Source organism: Acanthochromis polyacanthus, chromosome 8, assembly GCF_021347895.1.
Source record: "Acanthochromis polyacanthus isolate Apoly-LR-REF ecotype Palm Island chromosome 8, KAUST_Apoly_ChrSc, whole genome shotgun sequence".
Lineage (NCBI taxonomy): Eukaryota > Metazoa > Chordata > Actinopteri > Pomacentridae > Acanthochromis > Acanthochromis polyacanthus.
The window spans coordinates 15,986,555-16,010,363 of record NC_067120.1 but is presented as its reverse complement, the minus strand read 5'-3'; the positions used below and the strand labels follow the sequence as shown (position 1 = coordinate 16,010,363).

Sequence of the window (23,809 nt, the reverse complement as noted above, 5' to 3'; positions counted from 1 at the left end):
CTTATCCACAGCAGATCTCTTTCATGGACAGACTGAATGGAAAAAAATAGCAAATCTGTATGCAGTTGCTTTGTTGCATATAGGATAGAATGGGATATAACTGTTGACTGTTTTCTTGACGTTCACAAAGAAAAAATTAGTTATGCAGTCCATAATTTTCTCTTATCCATAACTCCATTGAAAGTGATGTGCATGAAGGTGTTGCATGCTTTTTGTGTAAACGTCTTACCTTAAATCTCCCTATTTTGTATTTATTAAAGCAACAAACACATTTTTCTGTTATGATTTTTAACTCTCTGACTCCCATAACTTGTTTATGGGTTTGAAAGGAATGATGGTTTTTTTCTACACTAGCAAAATTACACCATTTATCATAACAAAGAACTGCATAAACAGTAGGAATTGTAAAATTTCCAACTTTCTCGCAGTCTTAAGGACACGTTTTGTTGGGAAATGCAACCAAATCTAAGTTAAAATGTCTCATTTAAAAAAAAGTTGCAAAAAATAAAGGGCTTCATCTAACCAGATTCTGTGAAGAAGAAAAAAAAATCACTCTTCTACACTCTTGTGCCTGTACTGATTCATTTCCGACCAACAGTCACATGGCAAAAATTCTGCGAATTTTCGGCTGAACTGGGCTGAACTGCAGGCTGTGTTTACACAAAGCAGATAGAAAAACAAATTAAAAGTGTAAGTAGTAAAACATATTTTTCAGTTCTTGAAACACCTGTGGACAAAGAATGTGTTCAATAAAAAAAACTTAAATTCAACTTTTGTTAGTCATTTACTTCTATAACCTTGTTACATTGCATAAAAAGATTGTTTTTTAGTTATCTCTACTTCTACCCATAGTTGTACATTTTCCATAGAGACACAGTGCCTTAAAAATCTTAATTAGGGCCGCTGAAAGTCTCAAAGAATCTAATGAGAAGGTCTCTAGTTTTACAGGTATTTGATCTTAAAACAAAGTGTTGGAGAAATGATCACGGCACTATATGAAAGTTTATCCAGAGCAAATTCCAGAGCGAACCATCCAAGTGCTGATGGTAAACTCAAAATCAAAAACATAAACCTCATGGTGAACAGAGACGCAAAGTGAGGTGACCACTAAAATCAGCAGGCTTCATCCTCTGGCAACCATGAATGTCTTTACAAATATATCCAGTTGTTATCGTGACATTTCAGTCTGGATCACAATAGTGACAAACAGGCTGATCTTCCATCACTAAAGCCACATAGTCATGCATATGCATATAGCATTTACTGTAAAAACCGATACAAAACTTTACTGGAACATTTTCACTAGAAACAGCAACACTGGATGAGCGAGACCAGCTTCATAGTGACAGAAATCAGATTGGTTCATTCAGATGCTTCAGACTGCCATGGCAGCATCCTTATTTCCCACAGTGACATCCTTCTTCTGTGGTGGAACTTAAATGCACTTAAAACATCCTCTATGTATGCAGTGCTGCTGTTACTTCTTCAGACTCTTGACGTGAACGCTGTGCGTCCTTGACATGACTGATGACCAGCTGGAGGTCTCAGAGAGCTCTTGTCAGGGAGGAAAAAACCCTCAGAGCGGTGCTGAGGAGCCAAGGAGACTTTAGCTTCAGGAGTAGGTCTGAGTGCTGCCTGTCTCCAGCAGGTCCTTCTGGAGGCTGAAACCTCATCTGAGTCCAGGAAGACTCACACTGTAGAGGGTGACTGACCAACCAGCCTGTCTGGTTGGGTACCTCTGGCCTCTCAAGGTCCTTCTCCACTTGAGTGCTTAATTAGTGACTAAAAGCCTTGCTGACATCTGTAAGTCCTGCAGCCGGGCCTGTTTAATTGTGTTTAAGTTGTTTACATAAAATGGGGTGCGGAGGTGAGACTACAAACCCTGAGGGCAGACAACTCAGAACAAGGGAGCCTCTTGAACTCTCCGTCAACAAACAGCAACACAACAGCAGACAGGTACTAGTCACACAAAGACGTTAATCATTTAACTGCAGGGCTGTTCTGTTCCACCGGATAAGCCTCTGTAGTCAAGCTGTTTCACTTCACTTCTTGATTTTTGACTTTCAGAGAAAAATGTGTGAAAAGATCTGCGTCCTCTTCTAAGAGAACACCTGCCGCAGCTACATCTGAGGTCAAGAACTGCTAGAGAACAGAAATCCACTGAAGCTATGCTTAAATCAGAGCAAAAACTGTTTTTTACGTAGTTAAAGTGCAAGTTTTCTCCCAAATTTATCTGTTATTGGCGCAACTGCTGACTAGCTCATTCGCTGTCACAGTAATCTCTGTATTCAAATAGGTATAAAAAGCCTCTGCCTCAGAAGAATAGCCTGGATCAGCACTTTATACTGCATTTCCTCTCTCCATGCAGTGATCACAATGCCAGTTAAAGCTGCCCGCTCCTTTTCCTTCCAGTGTGTACTCATTATAGAGTGGCGAGTCAAAAAGCCCCACACAGTGGTAGCCATCCTGATCCCGGTGAGCCTTTCACATGGAAAACAGCCTCGGATGGGCCCAGTATTGTGCTGCCATAACACAGCATCTGCTTTATGGCATGGAAAAAATGCATTGTCACCAAGAGGCAGTGAAAGAGCCATTGATGGACAGCCAGGGTTTCACCAAAACACCGAGACTTTGACCGTGACACAAGCTGCATGGTAGTCGGATACTGAGGTTGAAGAGAGGAAGGCCAGGTCACAAAATGAAGCATAGGTGCACAAGAGTCCAGTGACAAACATTCTTTGTAGTCTGGCCAAGTGTGAGACGACTGTACTGCACAAACTACTCAATATACTGCATAACTTCAGTGGAGCTACAAAGTCTCCAGTGAGGCTTTGTGTCTGGTCTCGATGCAGCAGCATAGTGGGTCAGAATGCTGCAGTGAGCACTGGAGCTTGGCCAGGCAGGAATGAGACACTATGCAGAAAGAGACAGAAGATGCCCCTTATCCCTTAACTCTCCATTAAACATTTAGAGCATCAGCCCTGCACTCGGCACAGCTGAGAGCCGCTACCGTCTGAAACGCCGGGAAACTTCTCAGCATCACAGAAGTTTTCATGTATACCACATCGAGCGACGCCATCGTAAATCATCCAGCACGACTCTGTGGCATGTTTCGATGCATTTTTCATTTTGTCTAAGAAAGCTTAGGAGATGATGTGGAGGAAGAAGAGAGGAAAATGGGACGGTACCATAACGGAAGCTATTTAAATGAGCCCTTGAGGATTAATAAGATGTTATCTCTTGTTATATTTAATCCACACACTGCCATCGGTCTGGTCAGAGTGAATGGACTAATCATAGCAGATCCTGTTTCAAGCAGAGCAAATGAGTTGTGGGAAGTGATACCATGAGAGCCGAGACAAAGCCCTGCACACACAACTTTCCCATTAGAGCTGAACAATGTGATGGTAGCACTGAATGCCAACTACTGGAGCTGCAACTTTTACTATCACTTTATCTGCGGGGGGGGGTCAACAAAATTATTAAAATTTGTTTCACGATTTCCCAGGTCTGAGAGCGAAACACTGAAATGTCTTGTCTCGTCTGCCGAAAAGTGCAAAACCCCGAGGCACACAGCCAGAAAAAGCAGCTAATCCCATTTTATAAGCTACAGGCAGCAAACGGTTGGCATTTTTGCGCGAACAATGGCTCAGTTATCAAAATGGCTGTCAATAAATGTGATTGATTCTGAATTGAAGTGCTGCTCAATCTATTGCCAGATTCTGAATACCATTTAGATCGCTGTAGGCATGTTTTAAATGTCTCTGGCGGCAGAAGTTGTTCATACTTTATGGATAATAACGGATTTGCAAACGATTTTTGCCTCAACGTGATATGTCTGGATTCGTACCTTTTATAACTTCACAGATTAATGAAAAATTAATTCCTTCCTCATTACTGTGTCCAAACAAAATCTCTTTTCTGTGTATGTGTGCAGAATTTTAATCGGATAACTGTCTTATTGAGAAGAGACAAAACTTCACTGCTTGTAATAACAAATGCGGCTAAAACAAGTGGACCTTTTTCATCATGAGGCCAACAGTGAAGTTTATATACGTCCATATGTTCCTGCTCCTCTGGTTGACTTTGATGGTAGAACAGCAGTGAAAACTCAAACACTATTTTCCTGCCCTATTACCATATCAAGCACATGCCTCAGATTCTGCTAATTTTAGCATTACAAAACACAGATATGTTGAGGTTGCTCCAGTTCGAACTAACAGAGGCCCAGCAGTGAATGAAGGAGGTTAAGCATGCAATTGTCCAATGTTATGTAAAAGAGCCACTTTTATAGCATTTTACCATGTCTGATAAGAAAAAAGAATTGGCGTGTCAATCAAACTGAAGCGCGACGACAAGCTACCCTGGCTGGTTCCTCTGGGACACCTACTCCATTCTACTTCAATTCCAACACAATATGAGTCACAGGAGTAAAAAAGATGGTTTCAAAAGACATTATGGTTAAAAATGGACCTCCGTCACAGCGATGCATTAGATCAGTAGTAAGTTATTATTCAACAATCTTCTTTTTATTCTTTAAACCAGCCATTTGGAAGGAATTAATTCAACAGGGCCGTCAAGGACGCGGCCCTGCGACTACTGCCAACGTTCTGCTTCCACTCGAAATTCATATCCAAAGTCCCATTTCGCCTGAATCACAGCTTTGATAAACAGGCCAAGTGAAACAAATTCAGGGGCTTTTTGTTTTGAGGCCAGAAGAGCATTTTCTGCTCCCGCTCTGGCTGCATTTTGATGCTAGACTGGGAAAAACAACTCACAAACAATCAAATCCCACCAGAAGGCAAGAAGAAATGACAAGCTCTTGCAATTTTTTAACTTTTGTGGCATAACAGAAAAGAAGAAAATCACCTCTACAGTGACAGTGGTATACCAGAAGCTTTATTCACATAGGTATGGCGACACCTTGGAGACATGGGAAAGGACGCATGTGGAGAGGACATATCCTCAGGCCTCCTGCAGGTGCATTGTTTCCAAGCTCAACAGAAGAGAGCCATATTTCAGCTGTATCCTGGTGAGATGGAGAGCACATCCTGGTCACTGGCTCTTCCTCTCTCTGGGTCTCTCACCCCATCCTGACCCCTCACTCACCTCACCTCAGCCTCCCTTCATCCCTACTTCCTTTAAGCAAACACCTGATCAATGGCAGCCTCCTGCTGTGAGTCATTCTCCTAACAAACTCACTCTTTCAAGGACTGTTAAAAAGCAATGACCACAGTAAACGTGTACCTCCACTCAATGGACACAAAAGAGTGAATCAAAAGCAAACACTAAAACTCAGAGCGTACATCCAACCCACATCCTAAAGTTGGGACAAAAGCGAAGATACTTTGCTGGGTTTTATTTTGTCTCAAAAGGCAGATTTGAGTAGGAGGAGGAAGGGGGTTAAAAGCTCTTTCAAAGCGTGTTTTCTGTTCTCTAATCTGTCTGTCGTTTCCACCCATACAGACACACTTTTAATTTGACTTCAAAGCTTGAGGGATTGTGAGCGATACGGATGAAACTCTGCATGTAATCAGTTTTTCTATCATTATCTTCCCAAAACACACTGTGGCTATACGCACTGTCTCCTGCTGTGCTGAATGTTGAACATTAACACGAAGTTAACTTTGTCAAATTTCAGAATGTGATGTCTGATTGAACTTAATTTACCTGATCTGTCTGACTGCTTCCAGGACGACGCGACCGTCACACCACTGAACCTGCGGCGTCACTCATCCCTGCAGTTGAGTGGGTGGGATTGAGTTGGATCTCTTCCTCAGCACCCCCTCTAGTCTTCCCCAGCTTCAGATTATGGGAGTCTAGTTATCACTCTCTCCCAGGGTTGGGTTTTGGGTGCGGGGCCTGGGTAATCCTGGGGAGTTTGACTTGGGACGCCTGAGGCTTAATTAGATTTTTTTCAGTGCAGACGACTGTGGAGAATCCAATCAATGCGACCTCCGTGTAGCTGCCCCTTTCTGAACTGATTAGGCACCACATCAGTGAGCTACGCCTGCATTTAAAGGCAGTGTTGGAACAAGGAAATCTATGAATTCATAAAATATGCAAAGACATAATGAAACTACTAATTTTCTTTCGGCTTTACTCCAAGATATCACAACACTTAAGCTTCACAACACATTCATCAGCCACTTTCTTCGCTACACCTGCTAAATCTAATGCGATCCAGTACAACAGCTCTGCCATAAATTGTTTCGCATTTTCAGTTTTGTTGACACAAAGAAGAAAGAGGTGATTTTACTTAATGTTTGTTATGGAGGTCATAGTAGATGATAGGGGCGCACTGGACTACACTGCATCTATAAAGTGTTTGTAATATTTCTTCCCACTCTTGCACCTTTAGATATAATTATTAGAGCACAGTGACCATCATTTTCTACCATTTCCTTTGAGGTATTGGTGGAACCACACTGTGTTTTCTTCTTAAGATTGTAATGGAAAACGATGTTGCTGATTCCAAACTGATTAGTAATGGCTGTCCCATTGCATCCCTCTTCATTAGCCTTGTTGAGTGATACCTTATTTTGGATTATCTGTTCGTTTTACTTTACTCTAAAGTGACTTTTGGTCATCCAGGGTTAATTTAGAAATCTTTCCAGAATCAAAAATATTTTTAAACAAAAATGTTTCGCATGTACTGAATTATTACAAGACTCTTTTCATGTCTTCTAGAAGAGATTGCAATCATTGAAAAACTATTATCAGATTCAAACTAAATTATCAATGCTGAAATCCCCTGGTTTAGACCTTGTAAAGAAAACAACAGGTAGTCTAGCAATTATTTTTAAAGCCGTATTTTAATGAAGTGGACAAAATAATAGAAACAATATCAAATGTAAAGCAGTCGCCTTTTGCCAACAACAACAAAAACCGAAAATGTAGAAAATTCATGAAAGCAGAATTTATGGCAGAGTGGTCATCTTGGACTGCATTACATTTCACAGGTGTATTCAATAAAGCGGCCAGCAAATATACATAGAATTACTGTATCTATTCTGCACATAGATAACAGATTGCATTACAGATTTTTTAGGATAACCATAAGGGAAATCAGATGGAGATCGCCTCAAATTTATCGAATGTGCTCCTGACAACATATACAGTCAACAAGTGTAAAGGTTAGCAAATGTAGAAATGAAATATACTCAAAGTGAGGACAGCCACAGATGAAATAAAACTAAATAACCAGAGGAACAGAAAGAGGCAGAGACTATGACAGACAGACAGTGGTAGAGATCAGTGCATAATCTGCGTTCAGGGCAGCGACTGCTCCTTTTTTGAAATCTTATACCTACAAGCAGAGATTATTAAACAGGTTTAAATAATTCCATAAGCACCGTGCATATCATGAATTCAAAGGCTGGCTCTGGAAAACTACATTTTTAATCATTATCCTTCAATCGGGGAAAACACTCATTTAATAGCTTGAATAGCAAACACAACACACATAGAAAGCCAAGAGTGAATGCTGCAGCACAATTCAGCCTCTGAGTACATTAACAATTTAATCCATTCTTCCAAACTAAACACATTGCATGAAAGCAGTGGAGAACATCTAAAGAATGCCCTTTGCCTTCTGCATACCCGGAAATGTCAACTACAATCAAGATATTGACATGAAAACCAAGAGAGTTACACTGTATGAAATCCACCTCAGTGACATATCACAAATGACCAAGACTGAAAGTGTCCTATTTTTCTCTCACAGGATCTGTGGAGGCGTGCTCCCTGTCACGCCATAAGCCCTTTGAGTAACATGTCCACCAAGGAACCTCTCATAGAGAGATGTGGTCATTGTGCCTTGAGCCCTGTGAGGCCCAAAACCAGCCAACCTTGAAGACCCGACCATTAGGTCTGCTTCAGGCCAGAGTCTTTTCAACGTCAGCCAGCACAAAACCATCGAAAACCAACATAAAGAATGCCATTCATTGCCAAGGTGTGGAAATACAATAGCGTGATAGTGTCACACTGCTGAAAAAAATGGTAAACAAACAAAGACTATTACTGATATTTTTTTCCTTGAGACACTTTGTATTAGACTCCTAACACCACAGGGCTTTGGCTATCAACCATGGCACACTGACAAAGGCTCATTGATATTTCCGCACAGACACAGAGACAAACCCAGAGCTGAAAAAGCCCAGTGCTGATGCAGCCAGCTCTCAGCCACACAACACATTTGATTGGGCTATCAGGCCAGGCAGCCTCAGAGGAGAGCCTGATAAATGAAGTTGCCGTTTGTCCATTCTCTCGTCCTCACTGCTGGGCCCAGTTAGCCCCCAGCAAAGGAATTATCTCAGTGACAATAACATCCTTCCAGCTCCTAAAGATGCCCGGCACTCGGGCATCTTTCAGTGCAGTACTGACCGCAAGGAGATTAGACTGATTGCTGTTGCATTGCTCACATTTGATCCTAAACTGCTCTGATGCAAAGCCAGAACACAGTCCACAGTGGATGTCCTTGGGTTTTTGTTAATAAATCAAATTAGTAGGCAATTTTCTTCTCACGGTGGTGGAAAAATGATGTCCTTGATCTAAAGGGAATCAAAAAATGCTGGAATCTGTTTGGTGATCTGTATTGTGCTGATGAATTGGGAAAGAAGACCAATTCAGTACATTAAAAGCAAGTTTTCTGTCTCGCAAAGCCTTTCAGTTTAACATAAAGGACCAATTCCAATTTGAAGAGCTTTAAATTATCAGTGTACAAACAATGTCTATTGTTTCTTCCTCCTTATATCTGTTTTTGTCCTGCGTTTTTGTCCAGCTGGGTTTGAATGTGCACAATATCCATTTTCTCTCCCACACTTCAAAATTGCTAGGAAAATTGCAAATGATTTTTTTCATTGAGTTTAGTCTAAAATAGAAAAAATAAATTAAAAAGAAAATAAGATTGCTTGTTTGCCTGACAAACAGTCCAAACAACATAATAAAACTGAAAAAACATCACATTCTAGCATTTTAGGTGCATGTTTTTTATTGATGAATTAATTCAAAAAACACTTGATTATAAACATGGTGAGTTCATATTTTGTTGAAAGAAATTACAGATCAGTTTTTCCAGACCTAAAGTATATAAACACAAGACAACCCTGACATTACATGAAAAACAGCAGCGTTTGTTGTGGTTCTTGACTGTTCTGAGAGTTAACAGCACATCAGTGTGGCAGCGAGAGCAGCGTGGATAAGGAGAAAATGCTGTAGCAGCCTGGCAGAGTGACTCACTCTACTGGCAAACATGCGGGATGCTCTTTGTTGTTTGACATTACCATTAAGCACTTGTCCATTTGAACCTCTGTCAACATGTGGTCTCTGGACACATCAGCTGATTTGTGTAAAAGAAGGAAAAGGGATTTGGTTTGATAGCAGCACCAAATTTTATGATTCTAATGGTTTTCTGACCCCAATCCCCCCTAATCATTCTGAGGCCCGGATGAAAGATTATCTGGGTATAGATTATGTTTTTTACACAACATGTGGCACCAGGACTTAGAGGGGAAAAAACTGAGTGCATCATTGTATTTTGTGCTTTTGATATGTCAAAGCATGTGTACATTTATCTTCTGCTGAATGGAGGAATCTCAGATCTACTCTTGGATTTGTTTACCGTCCCATTCCTTTGTCTGCCCCAGGACAGTTTTTTTTTTTCCCAGGATTCCTGTGGTTGTGTTTGGGGGGTTTTAGGGATGAAAAAAGAGGGAAAGAAAAGCCCATTGGTCTCAGCGCCACAGAAACAGCATCGAGAGCCAAGCTGTCATCCCACTTGGATTAAGGGCCCTTCAGTGGTGGCTGCTGAGCTGCTAACATGGTGTCTTACCCTCGGCCGGGCTGTGGGAGGGGGTACAGGGTGGGGCAGAGGGTAAGGGCATTAAAGGGCCTGGCCTAAATAAGACCTCCAGGTCAGTGAGAGTCCTGAACCATGGCAAAGCCACTTTGTGTTTCCATGTCAACTTTATTCATGAGCTGACAGCTAAGTGTCCCGCTCTTTCCTGTTGATTCACTGTTGCATCATGTGCTGGGGCGAAACAGATAATCTACGCTTTTGCTCCGCTTATCTCTGCAGACCCCCCACTTCCACCAGTTTATAAGATGCAGCGTTCAACAGCAGGCTGGTAAAGTGGTGGAGGCTTGTGGTGGGTTTCTTGGCAGGTACCTCTACTGAAATCTCCAATTTTATAAGCAGAATAAGAACCGTGGTGATGTATTTGCCGAGCTATTAGACAACACAAGTGGGCAGCATCACTGTGCCAACAGAGAGTGGGATGTGCAGCACCGCTTTTCTTAAGCTCTATGCAAATAGGAGGAAGACGGAGGCTTGAGAACAGACCAGCAAGCATTCAAGTGCACACTCGTCCTGAATTCCCTGTAATTTTGGCGAGCCTACACCCTGCCGGTGGAGCGATGCCCACCTCCTGTTGTTCTCCGGACAGGAAAGGGAAGCACGGACGGTTGTTACGTGCTGCCACTGGGCCACCAACCACCTCTCCAACATCTGCTGGCCATCCAAAGTTGGCCCGAGCTTCAACAGGCCCGAGGCCGTCTGTAGCGAGAACTGCCACTCCATCCCTCCTCAGCAGGAACAACTCTATGTTCAAAGAGAGGCACCAGCGCCCGAGTTTCTATTGTGGATCTCTTCCAGCATAACCCTGCATCACCCCTCCACCCCCTCACGCACAAACACACACACTCTGCAAGGAAGAGGCGAGAAAAGCTGCCCCGCCAGTAGAGACAGAGAAAACAGACCCCCTTTGTTCCCCCTGCCCCTTCTCAGCGTCGACAGAGGTACATGATCCACCCCTCCTCCCTCTTGGAACCCCAAAAGCTTCAAAAACACTCCCGCTTTTCCTCTTCCTCCCCTCCACTTCTGCTGTTGAGTGGCAAGACAGCAGCAGCTCCTGCGAGAATTCAGAAAATATGCTTTGAAAACACATTTCAAGTCGCATTTCCAATTGTTCGTATCAAAGCTCAAGGCTGACTGAGTCGGATGTAGCAGTATGTGCGGCTAGTTAACCGGGAGCTCTGCTGGGGGGAAGACGGAGAACATAAAACCCACAACATTACATTCCATTATCCCAACGTCCCACTTCAAAAGAGCGCTCTATTGCCGGCAGTTGGTTGGGACAGAAAAGAACATCTCGAAATGCTTTGTATTCACTAAAGGGTGTAATAACCTATCAAGGTTGACAATAGCGTTCCCTTGGCAACCTTGAGTGATTGGGCTTGATGACTGTCATGATGAAATGCTCTGGTGTAATGATTTGGTCACAGTGGGCCGTCCAGGGACGTCTGCACTGACCTCTCCTCGTCCACCATCTGTCCCTCTACCTACTGTCCAAAAATAACAGGCTAATGTAACAGCAAGCAAGTTGTTCCATTGAAGAAAGCGTCTGTGATTAGAAAAGCTTGGAAGGAGGGCTGCAACTAACGACATGCTTTCAGTATTGATTATTTTAACCATTCATTTGGCTTATAAAGTGTCCAGAAATAATAGTGTTTCGACAACTCAAGCTGACAGATTTGAGTAGCTTGTTTTGTCCAAATAATACCCAGTGACATTCAATTTACCTTCAGGGACGACTAAAAACAAATACTCACATTAGAGCAGCTGGAACAGGAGGATTGTTTTTCTAGATAGTGCACAATGTATAACAATTATATAGTCATTTAAATCATTGCAAATGAATTTTCAGTCCATTGTTGATTGATAAATAAACAGCTTTCAGCTTTTCAGGGCAGCAATTTATGATTATTTCCATGTATTTATGGATTTTTTGTAATCAACTGACCTGGAAAACTGAAAAATCCCAATCATAAATTCCAAAAATAGCAATATGAGACCTTCAAATGTCTTGTTTAGTCCAACCTACAGTCCAAAATCCTATGTATTTACAATATAATGATCCTTATATTTGACAAACTGTAATCACAGATTGTTTTACATTGTTGCTTAATAAATACCACAAACAATTAGAGGTGGAACTAAAAAAATACTTTTAATATAAGAGTGTATGTGCACATTATTTTCTTGAAAAATCTTTATCGAGTTTGAAACCAAAGCATGTTTCCAGCTTGTTTTGGAAATGACGAACCATTTAGCAAAAATAGCTGATGAATTACCTGTCGATGGACAAACGGATAAGTCAACGAATCCTTTTGGCAGTTGTTCAGTGTATCTCTCTGAGGCTGTTGCTGCACGAGATAAAAGAGCAAATAGCAAAAACAGCGGCACATCTTTGCATCTAATCCTGCTGGAGATCAGTCCTGCTATGAGGAACACATAAATCACCTAATATCCATTTCTCTTAGTCATCTGTCACCATCTACTCCGGATAATATAGCACGGGCGGAGGACGTAAACATCAGCTGTGTGCTGTGGATTCTCAGGAACGTGTCGATCCCCATTAGAGCCGCTGCCTAACTGACTGTGAAACTCTAATTGCACCCGCCAGCTTGCCACCACGCAGGCCCCATTCACAGAGGGGGAGACAGACAGTGAGACATGTGTGGATGTAATGAACATGTATGTACGTTGTTCTTTGGATGTATTCATCAACCTCTGCATACATTTGTCCAAATTACAAGCAAGGGAAGCTCAGGCAGCCGTGAAGCGGAAGGAGGGGGGGGAAGACGCTCCCTCTGAGGTCCTCTAATGAGGCGCTCATCGGTCCCAAAATGAGACGAACGTGCTTGTGACGAGGTGGTCCAGGCGATGACAGTATGTCTGTGACCGCCCCACTGGGAGGAAACACTCAGACCCCGTGACACTAATGGATAGGCATGGGCCTCCACCAGTCCCCGAAGATTTAACCTCCACACAGCTGAGTAGCACGGCGCTTCTGTTCACGACGGCTGCTGGATTTTCTCCACTCAGGACACAAGTACACGTGTCTGCAGAACACACTCAATCATCCAGACAATCAGCTCAAGTGACTTATGATGATGAATTGCTCAGTTGTGCCTGTACAATTTTTGCATAAAGAAGAAATTATTGCTGCACTTGGTTTGAGGATAATTATGGTTTTCTTCAGCTTAGACTTTAGTTTAGCAGTCTGGGTCATAAATTCTAGCAGAAATGGCATATTGACATTGTACTGAGTAAGATAACTTGAAATATGGCAACATTTTAACAATAAAGGGGAAGAAACAGAAGTAGGCAAATAATCATACAGCTTTTAAAACAGCTCATGGTTAAACTTATTTGAAAGAGAAAATCATTGCAAATGAATTTTCAGTCCATTGTTGATTGATAAATAAACTGTTTTCAGCTCTTCAGGGTAGCAATTTATGACTATTTCCATGTATTTCTACATTTCTTTGTAATTAACTGACCAGGAAAGCGGAAAAATGCCAATCACAAATTTCTTAAATCGCAATTTGACACCTTCAAATGTCTTGTTTAGTCCAAGCTACAGTCCAAAACCCAAATGTACTTAAAATACACTCAACAAAAATATAAATGCAACACTTTTGTTTTTGCTCCCATTTTTTATGAGATGAATTCAAAGATCTAAAACTTTTTCCACATACACAATATCATCATTTCTCTCAAATATTGTTCATAATCTGTCTAAAGTCCTTGGCTTATTCAATGTAACTTGAATGTATATATGCTTTTAATGTGTTATATGTATTGTGATCAGGGTGACCTTGGAAAAACCGAACTTGCTCTCAGTGGCTCTCCTTGCTAAATAAAGGCTGGGAATGATGGTGACTGTAGTTCCTGTGCAATGAGGGGCTCATATTTCAAATTGTTTCCATTACCAAGTTATCTGCCGATCATCTTTTCAATTAATCAAACTGCTTTGTGCACAGAGTCAGAAAACTGTGAAAACAGCCCATTTTAATTCAATGCGATGTGTTTGAACTGCTTGATTTATTCAATGATCAGTCCAAAACAAGGCTGAATATTAAATCAATTTCAAATCGAAATCACAATTTGAGGCACTAAAATTAGCATGCAGCATGTTTGACCTCATCCACGTCTAAATATTCAAGTTTCAATTCACAAATCAAATTGCAATTATTATGTCTGCGAGAAAAATTGCAAACATATTCAGATTAAAATCATATGCGACACAGAACAGCATCGTATATCACTTTTGAGCAGCTGAAACCAGAGAACTGTGGGCAATTTGTCTTGAGAAATGACTCCACTTCAATATTAATATTCCATTTCTGTGGATCAACTAATCGATGGATTACCAAAACATTTCAGCTCTGGGCTGACTGCTCATTTCATGCCCTGTTGGGCTTAATAGCAGCAACTTTCCCCAGATTGCAGCGACTGGTTAAGGGAGTATACAAACTATCATGTCGTGGAAATAATAGTCAAGACTTTAAAAGTGAGACAGCTGTAATTAACCCCAAGCAACCCTTTAAAATGCTGGCTCTATTAGTGGCACAAAACAGAGGAGACTGTGGGTTTCTTCTTCTTCTTTTTTTAATGCCTACTAACAGTAAATGTCTACCACACTTTACTTCAACTGCAGTTCACTGGGGTCACTTTACTGCTTCCATCTCTGAATAGCTTATATAAACAGACGTTTCTGCTGCAAACGTGCAATGCGTCCTTGGTGAGATTAATCACCAGATGAAAGGCCCTCAGTCTCAGACCAGTTCCTCAAAGAAATTATGTCATCACCACCACAAGTGACACAGGACAACTCCATCTATGAGGCACTTTGTTCCGTCCTGCTTGGCGGCGTTCACAATGCCACAGACGGCCGCTTACAGAAGGAGCGTTGATCACTTCTCACAGAATAGTCTGCGTGTTTCTGCAGCCCACGGATTGAAATTGGTGGCATTTTCCCTCCAACACCCAAGCTTTTCCCATAGCCCCCGGAGCCGAGTTGCCCGTCACTGGTTTTGGGTCAGCAGTGTGACTGACTGGTGCTCTCACAATAACTCCGGCCAACGTGTGTCATGATAATCCCTTAGTTATGCAAATCTCCCGGCCTAGTGCCGTTTGTGCTGAGGGTGAAAGTAAAGACGGCAGCACAATGTAGGTCACTATCATGTCCCGATTTTCTCCACATTTGTCAAATGAGCCTGAAATGTCCTGTGAGCACAACTCCGCGAGACGCAGAGGAAGTGGGCTCGAACACGCATGCTGGTCAAGAATCCACCACAAACAGTCTCCAAATATGTATAGCAGGATCACACATTTTGCCGCCCATTTCCGAATTAATGCAAAGCAGACATGGGGCAGGGATAGGGCGATATTGTTATCTTCTTAAACAGATTAACTGTAGTCTGCTCGGAGTGAATAAACATTGCTAGAAAGTGTGTCAGCCCCTTTCACAGAGCAGAAAGAACAACAGCCTCAGACAATGAAGCAGGGGTCATTAGCATTGTATTAATTTGGCCAACTGAGCGGCCAGCGAAAGTGTGCACTTGAGGCATGTGTGTTTGGGTGTGTGTGAGCGAGTAAGAGTGTCTGGGGGATGAGCAGAGGGAAGGAGGAGGAAGGGAGGAGGTTGTTGCATGATGGTGAGTTCTCCCCCTTGACTGAAGCTTTGACCAAAGGGGCAGACAGAGGGGGGAGGATGAGGAGGATGAGGACGATGAGGAGGGGGATTGGGTGAGAATGTGGGGGGTTTTATTCCAGTATAGCCAAAAAAAAAAATAGTGTGGGGTGTAATTGGTGAAATCTCAGGGGGCGAGTACAGTAATCAAGACTGATGAAGGGAAATTAGACTCAAGCAAACTGAGGGGACGGTGAAAACAAAACAGAGAGGAGAGGAATATGAGGGGAATTAAACATGTGGGGAGCAAATCAGCTTAAAGACATGAAAGATGGGACGTATTGGGGGCAGCAATTCCATCAACACGGGAGGAAAAGCAAACAACTGTCAGTCACAGCAGATCAATGAATATATCTATAGAAATTTGTGCTGTATGTCTGCTTTTAGCATGAGATGGAGAGTGGAGGATAGGTGTCAATGATCAGCATCAGTCCTCTGTTTGACAGTCCGCAGCTACTACACCTGCTCTCTCTCTCTCTCTCTCTCTCTCTCTCTCTCTCTCTCTCTCTCTCTCTCTCTCTCTCTGCTGACCCACAGCTAGAAGCTCAACGTGAGACAAGTGTGGCGTATTTTCTAAGATTCCAAACGACCCCTGCACATTTACATTTCTTCGCCAGAGCAGCAAAGAGGACAGTTATTTTTTTAATTTTACTGACAGCCTCAGTCAGTGTGACCGGTCTCGCTCTCTCTCTATCTGTCTCTCTCTCTCTCTCTCTCTCTCTCTCTCTCTCTCTCACCACAAACTCCTGACAGTGAACTGGCAGCTACGCGACACGTGTTTATTATGAATGGTTTGGTTTGGCTCACCTGACCTCCTCCCTGTGCGCAGCGAAACACGAAGCCCGCTCCGTCCCTCTCCGCTTCCCTGCGACGCCGTGTGCGCTTCTCTCCCTGAATTACGCGGAGTCCCGTTCAGGCACCGAGCCTCTCTTGCGCTTGCCTCCTCTGCCTCACTCACTGGTCCTCTCCTCTGCTCTCCCACCACCAGTTCACCGTAACACATACACACACGCACCGGCGGGGGCGCGCAGCAGCTACAGCAGCAGCAGAAGAAGCGAGTGCGCACGCCCGTTGCGCGCACTGCAGCGCCGCCGCCGATGCATGGTGGCCTCAAGGCACTGAACCATTCTGGCAAATTGTTACGAAATTAGACGCGCTAATAGTGCTCTGGCCCCCCTACAGGCTCCAAACCACAGATTGGACAACAGCTGGACGAGTTTGAGCGCAAAAACAAAGCAGAAAAGTTGCCTTTTAAAAGCCCTGCAATGTCCGATTTCTCCCATTTCACAGCAGGATGCAGCTTTTAAATTTGACTCCTGTGCTGTTATTGTTACATTTATGCATTGTTGACTTGCAACAAGCACAACTAATGTTCAAATAAATCTAAGCTTTAAATGCTTAAATGTAAATTAAATGATAAATCCACACAATGGCCAAATGTAACTCTGTTATTCCAGCTGTTGTTGCTTTGAGCATTTGCATGTCATGATGCCATTTCTCCCCCCTGAGAGCAGGTCTGCACTAATAATCATACAGTAGCCTGTGGGATCCGCTAAGACTCTGCTGGATGTGTTCATGTGATTTAAAAAGCACATTTACTTTCAGTGCAGTCTGCTCCCAGCCTGCCCTTCCTCTCTAACTGCATGTCACACACATGCATTATCTCAGGCTTAGCAGTGGAAGTCATCTGCAGCCACCGAGTCAAACACAGAGAGCAAGTGACGCAGTTACCACCAGGATAAGCCCCATTGGCAAAGAGACAGGGTTTCTGGTTTGAGTTGCCATCCAGTAGCTGGTTGAGTGAGATTAGCTGAAATTAGGCTGTTGCAGAGATATGAGGCAAGATGAAAAGGGGTTTTTACTGTAGATGTGAAATCACTTGGGAATCAGCCAAAGTGTAGATCAGCATAAGAAGCAGAAACACTGAATTACCTCATGAAAGGGTCACATCTATGATCCCTTTGCTCCCAGCGCTCATCCACTTTCTTTACTGCTCCATCTCTCTTACTTCAATGTGAAGTATGTCCTTGCTCTTCCTAACACTGTTAAAAAGTGACATAAAACTGGAGGAGTTTACGTGAAGTCAATGTCATTTGTTGGATTCGATTCCCCAGTGTCGGAAGCACCAGCATTCCTCATCATCATTTTGATAGGAACAGGGGATTCTCGCCCACATCTGCCATCCCAGTGCTACACTGGGAAGTATTGTAATTGTCTCTCATTTCAAATTGCCTCCAGATATGTCTGCATACGTCTTGAATCTCATTAAAATATTCTCTTAATTTCCCCCATGCATATTATCCGTAAAATACTCAGAGGGATTTTCATAAGTTCAAGGATACGGCGCCACAGAGACAAAGAGTGGCATTTTCCAAGTTGCCGAGTGAACGTCGTCATGGTTTTGTGTTGAAATGCAAAAACCCATTAGAGAAGACGTTGTCTCTGCCTCACTGGTGTCTCCAATTATGGTGCCTATAACTGCAGCGGATCCTTGATGTCCTCTGCTCACTGAGATGCAAAACTTCATACATGGCAGAGCCGCTGTGCAGCAGAGACAGAGCCATCTCTCGGCCTGTTCTCTCCACTGATTCCGTGTTTTTCTTTATTCTCCTCAGAACAAACTGCAAACAGCACCAACGAGCCAACCATGAAATGACCTGGACCCCGGCAGAGGTGATGATTAACTCACACAGATCCAACACAGTTCAGCAGGCTCAGAGAAAACATACATCAAAACAGAGCAGTTTAACACAGAATCCCAGATGTGATACGCTCACTTTTATAAAAAATGAGCCAGAAATGTGATTCCAATGAGGTGTGTTGTAAATTTATGGCTTTGCTACAGATACACAGTCACATAATATATTTGCTTTTCAGTCTGTCAGGATTCATTTTTCAACCAGTTGTTTTTCTGTCACTTCCCCCTAGCAATGCTATCACATTTTGGAATTAAACTCTTTATATCTTATCTCGATATCCGTCGTCTGTTCCAAAACTAATGAAGTGCTAATGAGCTGGGTTTATTTGCTGCAGCTAAACGTGAGGTGTAATTGAGTAGCAGCCGCCCTGAGGATAAACAGTTGTTGCATCAAAACAAAGATGATAGAACACGGTGTCTGTCACAGCCTCCTGGAGATGCGTTCCTGGCTTGGACTGGAGAAACATATTTTGTGCAGCCTGGAGGTTTGGCCAAAGGTGCAAAACAAATCGAATTACTGATGTGATTACTGCTGGGGGACAAGTTCATGAGTCAGATCTGTTTACATCAGAGGAAGATACATTTCCAGTCTCAGTCTGCTGTGTAATTACATTAAGACTTCTCTATATTGAGTGGGTGCAGCCTTTACTGGCTGCCTAACCAGGTTAACACACAGGGGCACAAACATGACATGAATGCACTAAAATACAGCGCAGTGGCAACATCTGGTTCCCCGGGGTTTCCGCAGGTGATAATTACTCCTGTCAATCCAAGACAATATTTGTGACAGCTTATGTTTTGTGTATTTTTTCTCTTTTTCACCAGTGCTGTAACCAGCTTACAGCAACATGTGGTTATTTTTCACTATGTCTGTGAATAATTTTGAATCTGAAGTGAGCTAAATTTCATTTCTCATCACCGAAGAGCAAAATGTGCCATCACTGCCAAAGAATTTAAATGAAGGCGGCCATTTTTTGGTGGTCAGCCAGGTACAACTTTGGTCACTGTTGATGATCACTGTGATTACACACCAAGGGCAGTTCTTCATCTAACCCATGCGAAAATGATTTTAATAACCACAAATTTAGGGTTTGATCACTCCTTACCCATTATGTCAACATTTGCTAGAAACTAATGGACCACATTTTCAAACAGAAAGTGCATGAGGTCAGTTAAAGGGTAAAAATACTGTAGTAATCAGATGTAATGCTGGAATAATAACAACTAGACAATTCCCGCTCGCGGAAATCGTGGGAGGGGCTCGGGATGGGTGCATGTCCGGAGCTGGGCAGGAGAGGGTTATTTTTTCGTCCGTCATAGGCTTTCATTTTGAATTTGTGCTGTGCTTTTATTTTGAAAGGCAGAGACAAGAAGATCTCACCTGGTCAAAATTTGGATTGGAGTTACTCTCAAGGCTGTGTGAAGCTGAGAGGTTTAACTGGCATTTTTTGGTCTGTTGCAGGCTTTTATTTTGAAATTGTGCTGTGCTTTTATTTTGAAAGGCAGAGACAGGAAGATCAGACCTGGTTAAACTTTGGATTGGAGTAAAGGCTGTGTGAAGCTGAGAGGTTTAACTGGTGTTTTCAGGCCCATCGCAGGCTTTTATTTAGAAATTGTTCTGTGCTTTTATTTTGAAAGGCAGAGACAGGGAGATCTCACCTGGTCAAAATTTGGATTGGAGTTATTGTAAAGGCTGTGTGAAGCTGAGAGGTTTAACTGGTGTTTTCAGGCCCATCACAGGCTTTTATTTTGAAATTGTGCTGTGCTTTTATTTTGAAAGGGAAAGACATGAAGATCTCACCTGGTCAACATTTGGATTGGAGTTACTCTAAAGCAGGGGTGTCAAACTCAGTTCCTCGAGGTCCACTATCCTCTATGTTTTAGATGTTTCCCTGTTCCAACACACCTGATTCAAATAATCAGCTCATCATTAAGCTCAGCAGAAGCCTGATAACGAGCCTGATCATTTGAATCAGGTGTGTTGGAACTGAGTTTGACACCCCTGCTCTCAAGGCTGTGTGAAGCTGAGAGGTTTCAGTGATTTTCAGGCTGAAATGCAGCTCCTGTGGAGGTATTGGGTGTGAAGGTGGGTGTGGCACACCAATGAGTCTGTGTGTGTGCGTGCGAGCATGCCTGCGCGTGTGTAAGGGCGGTTGCTATGGGCCCCCATAGCAACGGTGCCTGCCACAGACAGCAGAAAAGTGCTTCTCAGCAGCACCGCGCAACGTCTCGTTCTGGCGCTAATTGTGGGCGAACCGTTAATGCGAGCTGAAAACTAAAATGACCGTGAGCGAGAGGAAGGCTGTGGCTATCCATAGATATGATTATTTTCCAAATATTGAGAGAAATGACCGAGTTACAGCGATTTAAAAAACACTGTCCCTCCATGAGCCAGATGATTCAGTTTACATTGGTTCTTATGGGGAGAACGGTGCGACTTTGGTCTAAACTGCTGCCTGCCATTTCCCTTCAGAAAGAGCTAGGTCTTCAAACTTGGATTCATTTGAATCCCAGGAAAATTGTCTACAATCTGACCAAATTTCATTCTCCTAACATTTATCGTTTGGTCGTGAGGGCGATGCGATCGTGAAATTTTCAGGCGGATTTTTCTCCTCTCCTCCACTCTACCAACTGGCATGCCGCACTCTAACCAGAGCAGATTTTGAGAATTTTCACTTTTTTGAGGACTCACTGACGAAAAACTATAAATCTCAGCCTGACATAAAATACATTCCTGCGAAGACAAGAAACATCACTGCGGTTTGATGGTTAAATGAAGTTTCTAGGTGACCGTATGGCGAAGCAGTGGCGTTTGGAAAAAAGTGGATTTTTTGAGCCGAATTTTTTCACTCCCCATTCATTTTCTATGGGACTTTTTTCGCAGTTTTTTGCGAATAATTCTGCGAAAAAATGACGAATGTCTTAGAAAAGTCATAGCACACTATTCCCGATGAAGCCGCACGTTTTGATATATAATTTGCTTTGATTTTCTCAAAGCCCTAGGAGGAGAAGCGAATCGAAAAACGGCGGAAACGTGATTAATAAAATACTAGACAATTCCCGCTCGCGGAAATCGTGGGAGGGGCTCGGGGTGTGTGCATGTCCGGAGCAGCGCACGAGAGGCAAGAAGATCTCACCTGGTCAAAATTTGGATTGGAGTTACTGTAAAGGCTGTGTGAAGCTGAGAAGTCTAACAGGCAAATTGTGCTGTGCTTTTATTTTGAGAGGAAGAGACAAGAAGATCAGACCTGGTCAAAATTTAGATTGGAGTTACTCTAAAGGCTGTGTGAAGCTGAGTGGTTGAACTGGCGTTGCCAGCCTGTCGCAGGCTTTTATTGTGAAATTGTGCTGTGCTTTTATTTTGAAAGACAATGACAGGAAGATCTCACCTGGTCAAAGTTATGATTGGAGTTACTCTAAAGGCTGTGTGAAGCTGAGAGGTTTAACTTCCGTTTTCCGGTTCATCGCAGGCTTTTATTTTGAAATTGTGCTGTGCTTTTATTTTGAAAAGAAGAGACAGGAAGATCTCACCTGGTCAAAATTTGGATTGGAGTTACTCTAAAGCAGAGGTGTCAAACTCAGTTCCTGGAGGTCCACTATCCTCTATGTTCTAGATGTTTCCCTCTTCCAACACACCTGATTCAAATAATCAGCTCATCATCAAGCACAGCAGAAGCCTGATAACGAGCCTGATCATTTGAATCAGGTGTGTTGGAACTGAGTTTGACACCCCTGCTCTAAAGGCTGTGTGAAGCTGAGAGGTTGAACTGATTTTCAGGCTGAAATGCAGCTCCTGTGGAAGTATTGGGTGTGATGGTGGGTGTGGCACACCAATGAGTCTGTGTGTGTGCGTGAGACCATGCCTGCGCGTGTGTAAGGGCGGTTGCTATGGGCCCCCATAGCAACGGTGCCTGCCACAGACAGCAGAAAAGTGCTTCTCAGCAGCAGCGCGCAACGTCTCGTTCTGGCGCTAATTGTGGGCTAACCGTGAATGCTAGCTGAAAACCGACATGACCGTGAGCGAGAGGAGGGCTGTGGCTTTCCATAAATGTAATTATTTTCCAGATATTGTGAGAAATGACCGAGTTACAGCGATTTAAAAAACACTGTCCCTCCATGAGGCAGATGATTCAGTTTACATTGGTTCTTATGGAGAGAACGGTGCGACTTTGGTCTAAACTGCTGCCTGCCATTTCACTTCAGAAAGAGCTAGGTCTTCAAACTTGGATTCATTTGAATCCCAGGAAATTTGTTTACAATCTGACCAAATTTCATTGTCCTATCTCTTATGGTGTGGTCGTGAGGGCGATTCGTTCGTGAAATTTTCAGGCGGATTTTTCTCCTCTCCTCCACTCTACCAACTGACATGCCGCACTCTAACCAGAGCAGATTTTGAGAATTTTCACTTTTTTGAGGACTCACTGATCAAAAACTGTAAATCTCAGCCAGACATAAAATACATTCCTGCGAAGACAAGAAAAATCACTACGTTTTGATGGTTAAATGAAGTTTCTAGGTGAACGTATGGCGAGGCAGTGGCGTTTGGAAAACAGTGGATTTTTCAAGCCGATTTTTTTTCGGTCCCCATTCATTTCTATGGGATTTTTTTCGCAGTTTTTTGCGAATAATTCTGCGATAAAATGACGAATTTCTTAGTAAAGTCATAGCCCGCGATTCCCGAAGAAGCCGCACGTTTTGATATATAATTTATTTTGGTTTTCTCAAAGGCCTAGGACTAGTTAGCGACCGAAAAACGGCGGAAACGTTAAGAATAAAACGGAATAATAATAAACGCCACAGGAGAACAATAGTGGCTCGTGGCTTCGCCACGAGCCACTCTCCTCCCATTGCTTTGCAATGGAGAGGAGAGTGGCTCGTGTCGAAGCCCGAGCCCCTAACTAGACAATTCCCGCTGGTGCGGAAATCGTGGGAGGGGCTCGGGATGGGTGCATGTCCGGAGCGGCGTATTTATTCTAAACGCTGTGTGAAGCTGAGAGGTTTAACTGGCATTTTCCGGTCCGTCGCAGGCTTTTATTTTAAAATTGTGCTGTGCTTTTATTTTGAAAGGCAGAGACAGGAGGATCTCACCTGGTCAAAATTTGGATTGAAGTCACTCCTCAGGATGTGTGAAGCTGAGAGGTTTACTGTGATGACCCTGGGTCATTTTGTGCAGTGTTCATGTTGAGAAACTTGGTCTCCTCTCCTCCTCCTGTGTGTGTGTGTGCGTGTGAGTGGGTGTGGCTGTCCAGCAGAGTCAGTAGCTGTGACTAGTTCCTGGTGCTGAGGCTGATTGGGCTGCTGGGAGGATTGCTGCCACCTGAGAGTCTGCCTGGAGGCTACAAAAACCAGCTGCTGCAACCTGCTCACTCTCTCCTGATCCGGCCACCCTCGATGAAGCAGTCTGTTGTCAGCTCTGTGTGTTCATGTGATAGTTGGAGACTGATCCTGTGGTAGGGGCAGGAAGCCCAAAGACCTGTTAGTGACTAAGTTTGTTAATTGTTTATTCGGGAAACCCCAGTTTATAGTTTGCTTTATAAAATTAGAATTTTTATGTTACTGGGAGTTTTAAGTT

At 43.1% G+C, this 23,809-nt stretch overlaps 1 protein-coding gene across 5 annotated transcripts in view; it reads right to left on the bottom strand.

Annotated features, from left to right (window-relative positions):
• Positions 1 to 16,617, bottom strand: part of LOC110950279 (neuronal cell adhesion molecule-like) — an 85,313-nt gene extending 68,696 nt beyond the window's left edge. For all 5 annotated transcript variants that reach the window (XM_022192756.2, XM_051951476.1, XM_022192759.2 and 2 more), the window contains exon 1: positions 16,347 to 16,617. The gene's annotated coding sequence lies outside the window, so the exon portion shown is untranslated. The remainder of the gene's footprint in view (positions 1 to 16,346) is intronic.
• Between the last annotated feature and the right edge of the window lie 7,192 nt (positions 16,618 to 23,809).